The following is a 16239-nucleotide window of genomic DNA, read 5'->3' on the forward strand; positions in this document are numbered from 1 at the left end:
ACTGATTAACACTGAACCTGATGGCAGTCTCACTGATTAACACTGAACCATATGGGAGTCTCTCTGATGAACACTGAACCCTGTGGGAGTCTCACTGATTAACACTGAACCCTATGGGAGTCTCACTGATTAACACTGAACCCTATGGGAGTCTCACCGATTAATACTGAACCTTATGGGAGTCTCACTGATTAACACTGAACCCTGTGGGAATCTCACTGATTAACACTGAACCCTATGGGAATCTCGCTGATTAACACTGAACCCTGTGCGTGTCTCACTGATTAACACTGAACCCTATGCGAGTCTCACTGATTAACACTGAACCCTGTGGGAGTCTCACTGATTAACACTGAACCCTGTGGGAGTCTCACTGATTAACACTGAACCCTGTGGGAGTCTCACTGATTAACACTGAACCCTATGGGAGTCTCACTGATTAACACAGAACCCTGTGGGTGTCTCACTGATTAACACTGAACCCTGTGGGAGTCTCACTGATTAACACTGAACCCTATGGGAGTCTCACTGATTAACAATGAACCCTGTGGGAGTGTCACTGATTAACACTGAACCCTGTGGGAGTCTCACTGATTAACACTGAACCCTATGGGAGGCTCACTGATTAAGAATGAAACCTGTGGGAGTCTCACTGATTAACACTGAACCCTGTGGGAGTATAACTGATTAACACTGAACCCTGTGGGAGTCTCACTGATTAACACTGAACCCTATGGGAGTCTCACTGATTAACACTGAACCCTATGGGAGTCTCACTGATTAACACTGAACCCTATTGGAGTCTCCCTGATTAACACTGAACCCTAAGGGAGTCTCACTGATTAAAACTGAACCCTATAGGAGTCTCACTGATTAAAACTGAACCCTATGGGAGTCTCACTGATTAACACCGAACCCAATGGGATTCTCAGTGATTTACACTGAACACTATGGGAGTCTCACTGATTAACACTGAACCCTGTGGGAATCTCACTGATTAACACTGAACCCTGTTGGAGTCTCACTGATTAATACTGAACCCTGTTGGAGTCTCACTGATTAACACTGAACCCTATGGGAGTCTCATTGATTAACACTGAACCCTATGGGAGTCTCACTGATTAACACATGAACCCTGTGGGAGTCTCACTGATTAACACATGAACCCTGTGGGAGTCTCACTGATTAACACTGAACCCTATGGGGGTCTCACTGATTAACACTGAACCCTATGGGAGTCTCACTGATTAACACCGAACCCTATGGGAGTCTCACTGATTAACACTGAACCCTATGGGAGTCTCACTGATTAACACCGAACCCTATGGGAGTCTCACTGATTAACACTGAACCCTATGGGAGTCTCACCGATTAATACTGAACCCTGTGGGAGTCTCATTGATTAAAACTGAACCCTGTGGGAGTCTCACTGATTAACACTGAACCCTGTGGGAGTCTCACTGATTAACACTGAACCCTATGGGAGTCTCACTGATTAACACTGAACCCTATGGGAGTTTCATTGATTAACACTGAACCCTGTGGGAGTCTCACTGATTAACAATGAACCCTGTGGGAGTCTCACTGATTAACACTGAACCCTGTGGGAGTCTCACTGATTAACACTGAACCCTGAGGGAGTCTCACTGATTAACACATGAACCCTGTGGGAGTCTCACTGATTAACACTGAACCCTATGGGAGTCTCACTGATTAACACTGAACCCTATGGGAGTCTCACTGATTAACACCGAACCCTATGGGAGTCTCACTGATTAACAATGAACCCTATGGGAGTCTCACTGATTAACACCGAACCCTATGGGAGTCTCACTGATTAACACTGAACCCTATGGGAGTCTCACCGATTAATACTGAACCCTGTGGGAGTCTCATTGATTAAAACTGAACCCTGTGGGAGTCTCACTGATTAACACTGAACCCTGTGGGAGTCTCACTGATTAACACTGAACCCTGTGGGAGTATCACTGATTAACACTGAACCCTGTGGGAGTCTCACTGATTAACACTGAACCCTGTGGGAGTCTCACTGATTAACACTGAACCCTGTGGGAGTCTCATTGATTAACACTGAAACCCTGTGGGAGTCTCACTGATTAACACTGAACCTTATGGGAGTCTCAGTGAGTAACACTGAACCCTATCGGAGTCTCACTGATTAACACTGAACCCTATGGAAGTCTCACTGATTACCACTGGACCCTGTTGGAGTCTCACTGATTAACACTGAACCCTGTGGGAGTCTCACTGATTAACAATGAACCCTATGGGAGTCTCACTGATTAACACTGAACCCTGTGGGAGCCCCACTGATTAACACTGAACCCTATGGGAGTCTCACTGATTAACACTGAACACTGTGAAAGCCCAACTGATTAACACTGAACCTATGGGAGTCTCACTGATTAACACTGAACCCGATGGGAGTCTCACTGATTAACACTGAACCCTATGGGAGTCTCACTGATGAACACTGAACCCTGTGGGAGTCTCACTGATTAACACTGAACCCTATGGGAGTCTCACTGATTAACCCTGAACCCTATGGGAGTCTCACCGATTAATACTGAACCCTATGGGAGTCTCACTGATTAACACTGAACCCTGTGGGAATGTCACTGATTAACACTGAACCCTATGGGAATCTCGCTGATTAACACTGAACCCTGTGCGTGTCTCACTGATTAACACTGAACCCTATGCGAGTCTCACTGATTAACACTGAACCCTGTGGGAGTCTCACTGATTAACACTGAACCCTGTGGGAGTCTCACTGATTAACACTGGACCCTGTGGGAGTCTCACTGATTAACACTGAACCCTATGGGAGTCTCACTGATTAACACTGAACCCTATGGGAGTCTCACCGATTAACACATGAACCCTGTGGGAGTCTCACTGTTTAACACTGAACCCTATGGGAGTCTCACTGATTAACACTGAACCCTATGGGAGTCTCACTGATTAACACTGAACCCTATGGGAGTCTCACTGATTAACACCGAACCCTATGGGAGTCTCACTGATTAACACTGAACCCTATGGGAGTCTCACCGATTAAACTGAACCCTGTGGGAGTCTCACTGATTAAAACTGAACCCTGTGGGAGTCTCACTGATTAACACTGAACCCTGTGGGAGTCTCACTGATTAACACTGAACCCTGTGGGAGTCTCACTGATTAGCACTGAACCCTGTGGGAGTCTCACTGATTAACACTGAACCCTGTGGGAGTCTCATTGATTAACACTGAAACCCTGTGGGAGTCTCACTGATTAACACTGAACCTTATGGGAGTCTCAGTGATTAACACTGAACCCTATGGGAGTCTCACTGATTAACACTGAACACTGTGAAAGCCCCACTGATTAACACTGAACCCTATGGGAGTCTCACTGATTAACACTGAACCTGATGGCAGTCTCACTGATTAACACTGAACCATATGGGAGTCTCTCTGATGAACACTGAACCCTGTGGGAGTCTCACTGATTAACACTGAACCCTATGCGAGTCTCACTGATTAACACTGAACCCTGTGGGAGTCTCACTGATTAACACTGAACCCTGTGGGAGTCTCACTGATTAACACTGAACCCTGTGGGAGTCTCACTGATTAACACTGAACCCTATGGGAGTCTCACTGATTAACACAGAACCCTGTGGGTGTCTCACTGATTAACACTGAACCCTGTGGGAGTCTCACTGATTAACACTGAACCCTATGGGAGTCTCACTGATTAACAATGAACCCTGTGGGAGTGTCACTGATTAACACTGAACCCTGTGGGAGTCTCACTGATTAACACTGAACCCTATGGGAGGCTCACTGATTAAGAATGAAACCTGTGGGAGTCTCACTGATTAACACTGAACCCTGTGGGAGTATAACTGATTAACACTGAACCCTGTGGGAGTCTCACTGATTAACACTGAACCCTATGGGAGTCTCACTGATTAACACTGAACCCTATGGGAGTCTCACTGATTAACACTGAACCCTATTGGAGTCTCCCTGATTAACACTGAACCCTAAGGGAGTCTCACTGATTAAAACTGAACCCTATGGGAGTCTCACTGATTAAAACTGAACCCTATGGGAGTCTCACTGATTAACACCGAACCCAATGGGATTCTCAGTGATTTACACTGAACACTATGGGAGTCTCACTGATTAACACTGAACCCTGTGGGAATCTCACTGATTAACACTGAACCCTGTTGGAGTCTCACTGATTAATACTGAACCCTGTTGGAGTCTCACTGATTAACACTGAACCCTATGGGAGTCTCATTGATTAACACTGAACCCTATGGGAGTCTCACTGATTAACACATGAACCCTGTGGGAGTCTCACTGATTAACACATGAACCCTGTGGGAGTCTCACTGATTAACACTGAACCCTATGGGGGTCTCACTGATTAACACTGAACCCTATGGGAGTCTCACTGATTAACACCGAACCCTATGGGAGTCTCACTGATTAACACTGAACCCTATGGGAGTCTCACTGATTAACACCGAACCCTATGGGAGTCTCACTGATTAACACTGAACCCTATGGGAGTCTCACCGATTAATACTGAACCCTGTGGGAGTCTCATTGATTAAAACTGAACCCTGTGGGAGTCTCACTGATTAACACTGAACCCTGTGGGAGTCTCACTGATTAACACTGAACCCTATGGGAGTCTCACTGATTAACACTGAACCCTATGGGAGTCTCATTGATTAACACTGAACCCTGTGGGAGTCTCACTGATTAACAATGAACCCTGTGGGAGTCTCACTGATTAACACTGAACCCTGTGGGAGTCTCACTGATTAACACTGAACCCTGAGGGAGTCTCACTGATTAACACATGAACCCTGTGGGAATCTCACTGATTAACACTGAACCCTATGGGAGTCTCACTGATTAACACTGAACCCTATGGGAGTCTCACTGATTAACACCGAACCCTATGGGAGTCTCACTGATTAACACTGAACCCTATGGGAGTCTCACTGATTAACACCGAACCCTATGTGAGTCTCACTGATTAACACTGAACCCTATGGGAGTCTCACCGATTAATACTGAACCCTGTGGGAGTCTCATTGATTAAAACTGAACCCTGTGGGAGTCTCACTGATTAACACTGAACCCTGTGGGAGTCTCACTGATTAACACTGAACCCTGTGGGAGTATCACTGATTAACACTGAACCCTGTGGGAGTCTCACTGATTAACACTGAACCCTGTGGGAGTCTCACTGATTAACACTGAACCCTGTGGGAGTCTCATTGATTAACACTGAAACCCTGTGGGAGTCTCACTGATTAACACTGAACCTTATGGGAGTCTCAGTGAGTAACACTGAACCCTATGGGAGTCTCACTGATTAACACTGAACCCTATGGAAGTCTCACTGATTACCACTGGACCCTGTTGGAGTCTCACTGATTAACACTGAACCCTGTGGGAGTCTCACTGATTAACAATGAACCCTATGGGAGTCTCACTGATTAACACTGAACCCTGTGGGAGCCCCACTGATTAACACTGAACCCTATGGGAGTCTCACTGATTAACACTGAACACTGTGAAAGCCCCACTGATTAACACTGAACCTATGGGAGTCTCACTGATTAACACTGAACCCGATGGGAGTCTCACTGATTAACACTGAACCCTATGGGAGTCTCACTGATGAACACTGAACCCTGTGGGAGTCTCACTGATTAACACTGAACCCTATGGGAGTCTCACTGATTAACCCTGAACCCTATGGGAGTCTCACCGATTAATACTGAACCCTATGGGAGTCTCACTGATTAACACTGAACCCTGTGGGAATGTCACTGATTAACACTGAACCCTATGGGAATCTCGCTGATTAACACTGAACCCTGTGCGTGTCTCACTGATTAACACTGAACCCTATGCGAGTCTCACTGATTAACACTGAACCCTGTGGGAGTCTCACTGATTAACACTGAACCCTGTGGGAGTCTCACTGATTAACACTGAACCCTGTGGGAGTCTCACTGATTAACACTGAACCCTGTGGGAGTCTCACTAATTAACACTGAACCCTATGGGAGTCTCACTGATTAACACAGAACCCTGTGGGTGTCTCACTGATTAACACTGAACCCTGTGGGAGTCTCACTGATTAACACTGAACCCTATGGGAGTCTCACTGATTTACACTGAACCCTATGGGAGTCTCACTGATTAACAATGAACCCTGTGGGAGTGTCACTGATTAACACTGAACCCTGTGGGAGTCTCACTGATTAACACTGAACCCTATTGGAGTCTCACTGATTAAGAATGAAACCTGTGGGAGTCTCACTGATTAACACTGAACCCTGTGGGAGTCTAACTGATTAACACTGAACCCTGTGGGAGTCTCACTGATTAACACTGAACCCTATGGGAGTCTCACTGATTAACACTGAACCCTATGGGAGTCTCACTGAATAACACTGAACCCTATGGGAGTCTCCCTGATTAACACTGAACCCTATGGGAGTCTCACTGATTAAAACTGAACCCTATGGGAGTCTCACTGATTAACACCGAACCCAATGGGAGTCTCAGTGATTTACACTGAACACTATGGGAGTCTCACTGATTAACACTGAACCCTGTGGGAATCTCACTGATTAACACTGAACCCTGTTGGAGTCTCACTGATTAATACTGAACCCTGTTGGAGTCTCACTGATTAACACTGAACCCTATGGGAGTCTCATTGATTAACACTGAACCCTATGGGAGTCTCACTGATTAACACATGAACCCTGTGGGAGTCTCACTGATTAACACATGAACCCTGTGGGAGTCTCACTGATTAACACTGAACCCTTTGGGGGTCTCACTGATTAACACTGAACCCTATGGGAGTCTCACTGATTAACACCGAACCCTATGGGAGTCTCACTGATTAACACTGAACCCTATGGGAGTCTCACTGATTAACACCGAACCCTATGGGAGTCTCACTGATTAACACTGAACCCTATGGGAGTGTCACCGATTAATACTGAATCCTGTGGGAGTCTCATTGATTAAAACTGAACCCTGTGGGAGTCTCACTGATTAACACTGAACCCTGTGGGAGTCTCACTGATTAACACTGAACCCTATGGGAGTCTCACTGATTAACACTGAACCCTATGGGAGTCTCATTGATTAACACTGAACCCTGTGGGAGTCTCACTGATTAACAATGAACCCTGTGGGAGTCTCACTGATTAACACTGAACCCTGTGGGAGTCTCACTCATTAACACTGAACCCTGAGGGAGTCTCACTGATTAACACATGAACCCTGTGGGAGTCTCACTGATTAACACTGAACCCTATGGGAGTCTCACTGATTAAAACTGAACCCTATGGGAGTCTAACTGATTAACACCGAACCCAATGGGAGTCTCAGTGATTTACACTGAACACTATGGGAGTCTCACTGATTAACACTGAACCCTGTGGGAATCTCACTGATTAACACTGAACCCTGTTGGAGTCTCACTGATTAATACTGAACCCTGTTGGAGTCTCACTGATTAACACTGAACCCTATGGGAGTCTCATTGATTAACACTGAACCCTATGGGAGTCTCACTGATTAACACATGAACCCTGTGGGAGTCTCACTGATTAACACATGAACCCTGTGGGAGTCTCACTGATTAACACTGAACCCTATGGGGGTCTCACTGATTAACACTGAACCCTATGGGAGTCTCACTGATTAACACTGAACCCTATGGGAGTCTCATTGATTAACACTGAACCCTGTGGGAGTCTCACTGATTAACAATGAACCCTGTGGGAGTCTCACTGATTAACACTGAACCCTGTGGGAGTCTCACTGATTAACACTGAACCCTGAGGGAGTCTCACTGATTAACACATGAACCCTGTGGGAGTCTCACTGATTAACACTGAACGCTATGGGAGTCTCACTGATTAACACTGAACCCTATGGGAGTCTCACTGATTAACACCGAACCCTATGGGAGTCTCACTGATTAACACTGAACCCTATGGGAGTCTCACTCATTAACACTGAACCCTGAGGGAGTCTCACTGATTAACACATGAACCCTGTGGGAGTCTCACTGATTAACACTGAACCCTATGGGAGTCTCACTGATTAAAACTGAACCCTATGGGAGTCTAACTGATTAACACCGAACCCAATGGGAGTCTCAGTGATTTACACTGAACACTATGGGAGTCTCACTGATTAACACTGAACCCTGTGGGAATCTCACTGATTAACACTGAACCCTGTTGGAGTCTCACTGATTAATACTGAACCCTGTTGGAGTCTCACTGATTAACACTGAACCCTATGGGAGTCTCATTGATTAACACTGAACCCTATGGGAGTCTCACTGATTAACACATGAACCCTGTGGGAGTCTCACTGATTAACACATGAACCCTGTGGGAGTCTCACTGATTAACACTGAACCCTATGGGGGTCTCACTGATTAACACTGAACCCTATGGGAGTCTCACTGATTAACACTGAACCCTATGGGAGTCTCATTGATTAACACTGAACCCTGTGGGAGTCTCACTGATTAACAATGAACCCTGTGGGAGTCTCACTGATTAACACTGAACCCTGTGGGAGTCTCACTGATTAACACTGAACCCTGAGGGAGTCTCACTGATTAACACATGAACCCTGTGGGAGTCTCACTGATTAACACTGAACGCTATGGGAGTCTCACTGATTAACACTGAACCCTATGGGAGTCTCACTGATTAACACCGAACCCTATGGGAGTCTCACTGATTAACACTGAACCCTATGGGAGTCTCACTGATTAACAATGAACCCTGTGGGAGTCTCACTGATTAACACTGAACCCTGTGGGAGTCTCACTGATTAACACTGAACCCTATGGGAGTCTCACTGATTAACACTGAACCCTATGGGAGTCTCACTGAATAACACTGAACCCTGTGGGAGTCTCACTGATTAACACTGAACCCTATGGGAGTCTCACTGATTTACACTGAACCCTATGGGAGTCTCACTGATTAACAATGAACCCTGTGGGAGTGTCACTGATTAACACTGAACCCTGTGGGAGTCTCACTGATTAACACTGAACCCTATGGGAGTCTCACTGATTAAGAATGAAACCTGTGGGAGTCTCACTGATTAACACTGAACCCTGTGGGAGTCTAACTGATTAACACTGAACCCTGTGGGAGTCTCACTGATTAACACTGAACCCTATGGGAGTCTCACTGATTAACACTGAACCCTATGGGAGTCTCACTGAATAACACTGAACCCTATGGGAGTCTCCCTGATTAACACTGAACCCTATGGGAGTCTCACTGATTAAAACTGAACCCTATGGGAGTCTCACTGATTAAAACTGAACCCTATGGGAGTCTCACTGATTAACACCGAACCCAATGGGAGTCTCAGTGATTTACACTGAACACTATGGGAGTCTCACTGATTAACACTGAACCCTGTGGGAATCTCACTGATTAACACTGAACCCTGTTGGAGTCTCACTGATTAATACTGAACCCTGTTGGAGTCTCACTGATTAACACTGAACCCTATGGGAGTCTCATTGATTAACACTGAACCCTATGGGAGTCTCACTGATTAACACATGAACCCTGTGGGAGTCTCACTGATTAACACATGAACCCTGTGGGAGTCTCACTGATTAACACTGAACCCTATGGGGGTCTCACTGATTAACACTGAACCCTATGGGAGTCTCACTGATTAACACCGAACCCTATGGGAGTCTCACTGATTAACACTGAACCCTATGGGAGTCTCACTGATTAACACCGAACCCTATGGGAGTCTCACTGATTAACACTGAACCCTATGGGAGTGTCACCGATTAATACTGAATCCTGTGGGAGTCTCATTGATTAAAACTGAACCCTGTGGGAGTCTCACTGATTAACACTGAACCCTGTGGGAGTCTCACTGATTAACACTGAACCCTATGGGAGTCTCACTGATTAACACTGAACCCTATGGGAGTCTCATTGATTAACACTGAACCCTGTGGGAGTCTCACTGATTAACAATGAACCCTGTGGGAGTCTCACTGATTAACACTGAACCCTGTGGGAGTCTCACTGATTAACACTGAACCCTGAGGGAGTCTCACTGATTAACACATGAACCCTGTGGGAGTCTCACTGATTAACACTGAACCCTATGGGAGTCTCACTGATTAAAACTGAACCCTATGGGAGTCTCACTGATTAACACCGAACCCAATGGGAGTCTCAGTGATTTACACTGAACACTATGGGAGTCTCACTGATTAACACTGAACCCTGTGGGAATCTCACTGATTAACACTGAACCCTGTTGGAGTCTCACTGATTAATACTGAACCCTGTTGGAGTCTCACTGATTAACACTGAACCCTATGGGAGTCTCATTGATTAACACTGAACCCTATGGGAGTCTCACTGATTAACACATGAACCCTGTGGGAGTCTCACTGATTAACACATGAACCCTGTGGGAGTCTCACTGATTAACACTGAACCCTATGGGGGTCTCACTGATTAACACTGAACCCTATGGGAGTCTCACTGATTAACACTGAACCCTATGGGAGTCTCATTGATTAACACTGAACCCTGTGGGAGTCTCACTGATTAACAATGAACCCTGTGGGAGTCTCACTGATTAACACTGAACCCTGTGGGAGTCTCACTGATTAACACTGAACCCTGAGGGAGTCTCACTGATTAACACATGAACCCTGTGGGAGTCTCACTGATTAACACTGAACGCTATGGGAGTCTCAATGATTAACACTGAACCCTATGGGAGTCTCACTGATTAACACCGAACCCTATGGGAGTCTCACTGATTAACACTGAACCCTATGGGAGTCTCACTGATTAACAATGAACCCTGTGGGAGTCTCACTGATTAACACTGAACCCTGTGGGAGTCTCACTGATTAACACTGAACCCTATGGGAGTCTCACTGATTAACACTGAACCCTATGGGAGTCTCACTGAATAACACTGAACCCTATGGGAGTCTCCCTGATTAACACTGAACCCTATGGGAGTCTCACTGATTAAAACTGAACCCTATGGGAATCTCACTGATTAAAACTGAACCCTATGGGAGTCTCACTGATTAACACCGAACCCAATGGGAGTCTCAGTGATTTACACTGAACACTATGGGAGTCTCACTGATTAACACTGAACCCTGTGGGAATCTCACTGATTAACACTGAACCCTGTTGGAGTCTCACTGATTAATACTGAACCCTGTTGGAGTCTCACTGATTAACACTGAACCCTATGGGAGTCTCATTGATTAACACTGAACCCTATGGGAGTCTCACTGATTAACACATGAACCCTGTGGGAGTCTCACTGATTAACACATGAACCCTGTGGGAGTCTCACTGATTAACACTGAACCCTATGGGGGTCTCACTGATTAACACTGAACCCTATGGGAGTCTCACTGATTAACACCGAACCCTATGGGAGTCTCACTGATTAACACTGAACCCTATGGGAGTCTCACTGATTAACACCGAACCCTATGGGAGTCTCACTGATTAACACTGAACCCTATGGGAGTGTCACCGATTAATACTGAATCCTGTGGGAGTCTCATTGATTAAAACTGAACCCTGTGGGAGTCTCACTGATTAACACTGAACCCTGTGGGAGTCTCACTGATTAACACTGAACCTTATGGGAGTCTCACTGATTAAAACTGAACCCTATGGGAGTCTCACTGATTAAAACTGAACCCTATGGGAGTCTCACTGATTAACACCGAACCCAATGGGAGTCTCAGTGATTTACACTGAACACTATGGGAGTCTCACTGATTAACACTGAACCCTGTGGGAATCTCACTGATTAACACTGAACCCTGTTGGAGTCTCACTGATTAATACTGAACCCTGTTGGAGTCTCACTGATTAACACTGAACCCTATGGGAGTCTCATTGATTAACACTGAACCCTATGGGAGTCTCACTGATTAACACATGAACCCTGTGGGAGTCTCACTGATTAACACATGAACCCTGTGGGAGTCTCACTGATTAACACTGAACCCTATGGGGGTCTCACTGATTAACACTGAACCCTATGGGAGTCTCACTGATTAACACCGAACCCTATGGGAGTCTCACTGATTAACACTGAACCCTATGGGAGTCTCACTGATTAACACCGAACCCTATGGGAGTCTCACTGATTAACACTGAACCCTATGGGAGTGTCACCGATTAATACTGAATCCTGTGGGAGTCTCATTGATTAAAACTGAACCCTGTGGGAGTCTCACTGATTAACACTGAACCCTGTGGGAGTCTCACTGATTAACACTGAACCCTATGGGAGTCTCACTGATTAACACTGAACCCTATGGGAGTCTCATTGATTAACACTGAACCCTGTGGGAGTCTCACTGATTAACAATGAACCCTGTGGGAGTCTCACTGATTAACACTGAACCCTGTGGGAGTCTCACTGATTAACACTGAACCCTGAGGGAGTCTCACTGATTAACACATGAACCCTGTGGGAGTCTCACTGATTAACACTGAACCCTATGGGAGTCTCACTGATTAAAACTGAACCCTATGGGAGTCTCACTGATTAACACCGAACCCAATGGGAGTCTCAGTGATTTACACTGAACACTATGGGAGTCTCACTGATTAACACTGAACCCTGTGGGAATCTCACTGATTAACACTGAACCCTGTTGGAGTCTCACTGATTAATACTGAACCCTGTTGGAGTCTCACTGATTAACACTGAACCCTATGGGAGTCTCATTGATTAACACTGAACCCTATGGGAGTCTCACTGATTAACACATGAACCCTGTGGGAGTCTCACTGATTAACACATGAACCCTGTGGGAGTCTCACTGATTAACACTGAACCCTATGGGGGTCTCACTGATTAACACTGAACCCTATGGGAGTCTCACTGATTAACACTGAACCCTATGGGAGTCTCATTGATTAACACTGAACCCTGTGGGAGTCTCACTGATTAACAATGAACCCTGTGGGAGTCTCACTGATTAACACTGAACCCTGTGGGAGTCTCACTGATTAACACTGAACCCTGAGGGAGTCTCACTGATTAACACATGAACCCTGTGGGAGTCTCACTGATTAACACTGAACCCTATGGGAGTCTCACTGATTAACACTGAACCCTATGGGACTCTCACTGATTAACACCGAACCCTATGGGAGTCTCACTGATTAACACTGAACCCTATGGGAGTCTCACTGATTAACAATGAACCCTGTGGGAGTCTCACTGATTAACACTGAACCCTGTGGGAGTCTCACTGATTAACACTGAACCCTGAGGGAGTCTCACTGATTAACACATGAACCCTGTGGGAGTCTCACTGATTAACACTGAACCCTATGGGAGTCTCACTGATTAACACTGAACCCTATGGGAGTCTCACTGATTAACACCGAACCCTATGGGGGTCTCACTGATTAACACTGAACCCTATGGGAGTCTCACTGATTAACACCGAACCCTATGGGAGTCTCACTGAATAACACTGAACCCTATGGGAGTCTCACCGATTAATACTGAACCCTGTGGGAGTCTCATTGATTAAAACTGAACCCTGTGGGAGTCTCACTGATTAACACTGAACCCTGTGGGAGTCTCACTGATTAACACTGAACCCTGTGGGAGTATCACTGATTAACACTGAACCCTGTGGGAGTCTCACTGATTAACACTGAACCCTGTGGGAGTCTCACTGATTAACACTGAACCCTGTGGGAGTCTCATTGATTAACACTGAAACCCTGTGGGAGTCTCACTGATTAACACTGAACCTTATGGGAGTCTCAGTGATTAACACTGAACCCTATGGGAGTCTCACTGATTAACACTGAACCCTATGGAAGTCTCACTGATTACCACTGGACCCTGTTGGAGTCTCACTGATTAACACTGAACCCTGTGGGAGTCTCACTGATTAACAATGAACCCTATGGGAGTCTCACTGATTAACACTGAACCCTGTGGGAGCCCCACTGATTAACACTGAACCCTATGGGAGTCTCACTGATTAACACTGAACACTGTGAAAGCCCCACTGATTAACACTGAACCTATGGGAGTCTCACTGATTAACACTGAACCCGATGGGAGTCTCACTGATTAACACTGAACCCTATGGGAGTCTCACTGATGAACACTGAACCCTGTGGGAGTCTCACTGATTAACACTGAACCCTATGGGAGTCTCACTGATTAACCCTGAACCCTATGGGAGTCTCACCGATTAATACTGAACCCTATGGGAGTCTCACTGATTAACACTGAACCCTGTGGGAATGTCACTGATTAACACTGAACCCTATGGGAATCTCGCTGATTAACACTGAACCCTGTGCGTGTCTCACTGATTAACACTGAACCCTATGCGAGTCTCACTGATTAACACTGAACCCTGTGGGAGTCTCACTGATTAACACTGAACCCTGTGGGAGTCTCACTGATTAACACTGAACCCTGTGGGAGTCTCACTGATTAACACTGAACCCTATGGGAGTCTCACTGATTAACACAGAACCCTGTGGGTGTCTCACTGATTAACACTGAACCCTGTGGGAGTCTCACTGATTAACACTGAACCCTATGGGAGTCTCACTGATTTACACTGAACCCTATGGGAGTCTCACTGATTAACAATGAACCCTGTGGGAGTGTCACTGATTAACACTGAACCCTGTGGGAGTCTCACTGATTAACACTGAACCCTATGGGAGTCTCACTGATTAAGAATGAACCCTGTGGGAGTCTCACTGATTAACACTGAACCCTGTGGGAGTCTCACTGATTAACACTGAACCCTGTGGGAGTCTCACTGATTAACACTGAACCCTGTGGGAGTCTCACTGATTAACACCGAACCCTGTGGGAGTCTCACTGATTAACACTGAACCCTATGGGAGTCTCACTGATTAACACATGACCCCTGTGGGAGTCTCACTGATTAACACCGAACCCTGTGGGAGTCTCACTGATTAACACTGAACCCTATGGGAGTCTCACTGATTAACACATGAACCCTGTGGGAGTCTCACTGATTAACACTGAACCCTATGGGAGTCTGACTGATTAACACTGAACCCTGTGGGAGTCTCACTGATTAACACTGAAACCTGTGGGAATTTCACTGATTAACACTGAACCCTGTGGTAGTCTCACTGATTAACACTGAACCCTAAGGGAGTCTCACTGATTAACACTGAACCCTATGGGAGTCTCACCGATTAATACTGACCCAATGGGAGTCTCACTGATTAACACTGAACCCTGTGGGAGTCTCACTGATTAACACTGAACCCTATGGGTATCTCGCTGATTAACACTGAACCCTGTGGGAGTCTCACTGATTAACACTGAACCCTATGGGAGTCTCACTGATTAACACTGAACCCTGTGAGAGTCTCACTGATTAACACTGTACCCTATGGGAGTCTCACTGATTAACACTGAACCCTGTGGGAGTCTCACTGATTAACACTGAACCCTATGGGAGTCTCACTGATTAACACAGAACCCTGTGGGTGTCTCACTGAGTAACACTGAACCCTGTGGGAGTCTCACTGATTAACACTGAACCCTATGGGAGTCTCACTGATTAACACTGAACCCTGTGGGAATGTCACTGATTAACACTGAACCCTATGGGAATCTCGCTGATTAACACTGAACCCTGTGCGTGTCTCACTGATTAACACTGAACCCTATGCGAGTCTCACTGATTAACACTGAACCCTGTGGGAGTCTCACTGATTAACACTGAACCCTGTGGGAGTCTCACTGATTAACACTGAACCCTGTGGGAGTCTCACTGATTAACACTGAACCCTATGGGAGTCTCACTGATTAACACAGAACCCTGTGGGTGTCTCAATGATTAACACTGAACCCTGTGGGAGTCTCACTGATTAACACTGAACCCTATGGGAGTCTCACTGATTTACACTGAACCCTATGGGAGTCTCACTGATTAACAATGAACCCTGTGGGAGTGTCACTGATTAACACTGAACCCTGTGGGAGTCTCACTGATTAACACTGAACCCTATGGGAGTCTCACTGATTAAGAATGAACCCTGTGGGAGTCTCACTGATTAACACTGAACCCTGTGG

At 45.9% G+C, this 16239-nt stretch overlaps 1 long non-coding RNA gene across 1 annotated transcript in view; it reads right to left on the bottom strand.

The window, feature by feature from the left end:
- The window catches only part of LOC142923131 (uncharacterized), a 338477-nt gene that overhangs the window by 68193 nt on the left and 254045 nt on the right, over positions 1 to 16239 (bottom strand). The gene's annotated exons all lie outside the window — the stretch shown is intronic.

The sequence above is a fragment of the Petromyzon marinus genome, unplaced genomic scaffold, assembly GCF_048934315.1.
Source record: "Petromyzon marinus isolate PM22_M1 ecotype Great Lakes invasive population unplaced genomic scaffold, UKy_Petmar_22M1.pri1.0 PM_Scaffold_3, whole genome shotgun sequence".
In the NCBI taxonomy this organism is placed as follows: Eukaryota; Metazoa; Chordata; class Hyperoartia; order Petromyzontiformes; family Petromyzontidae; genus Petromyzon; species Petromyzon marinus.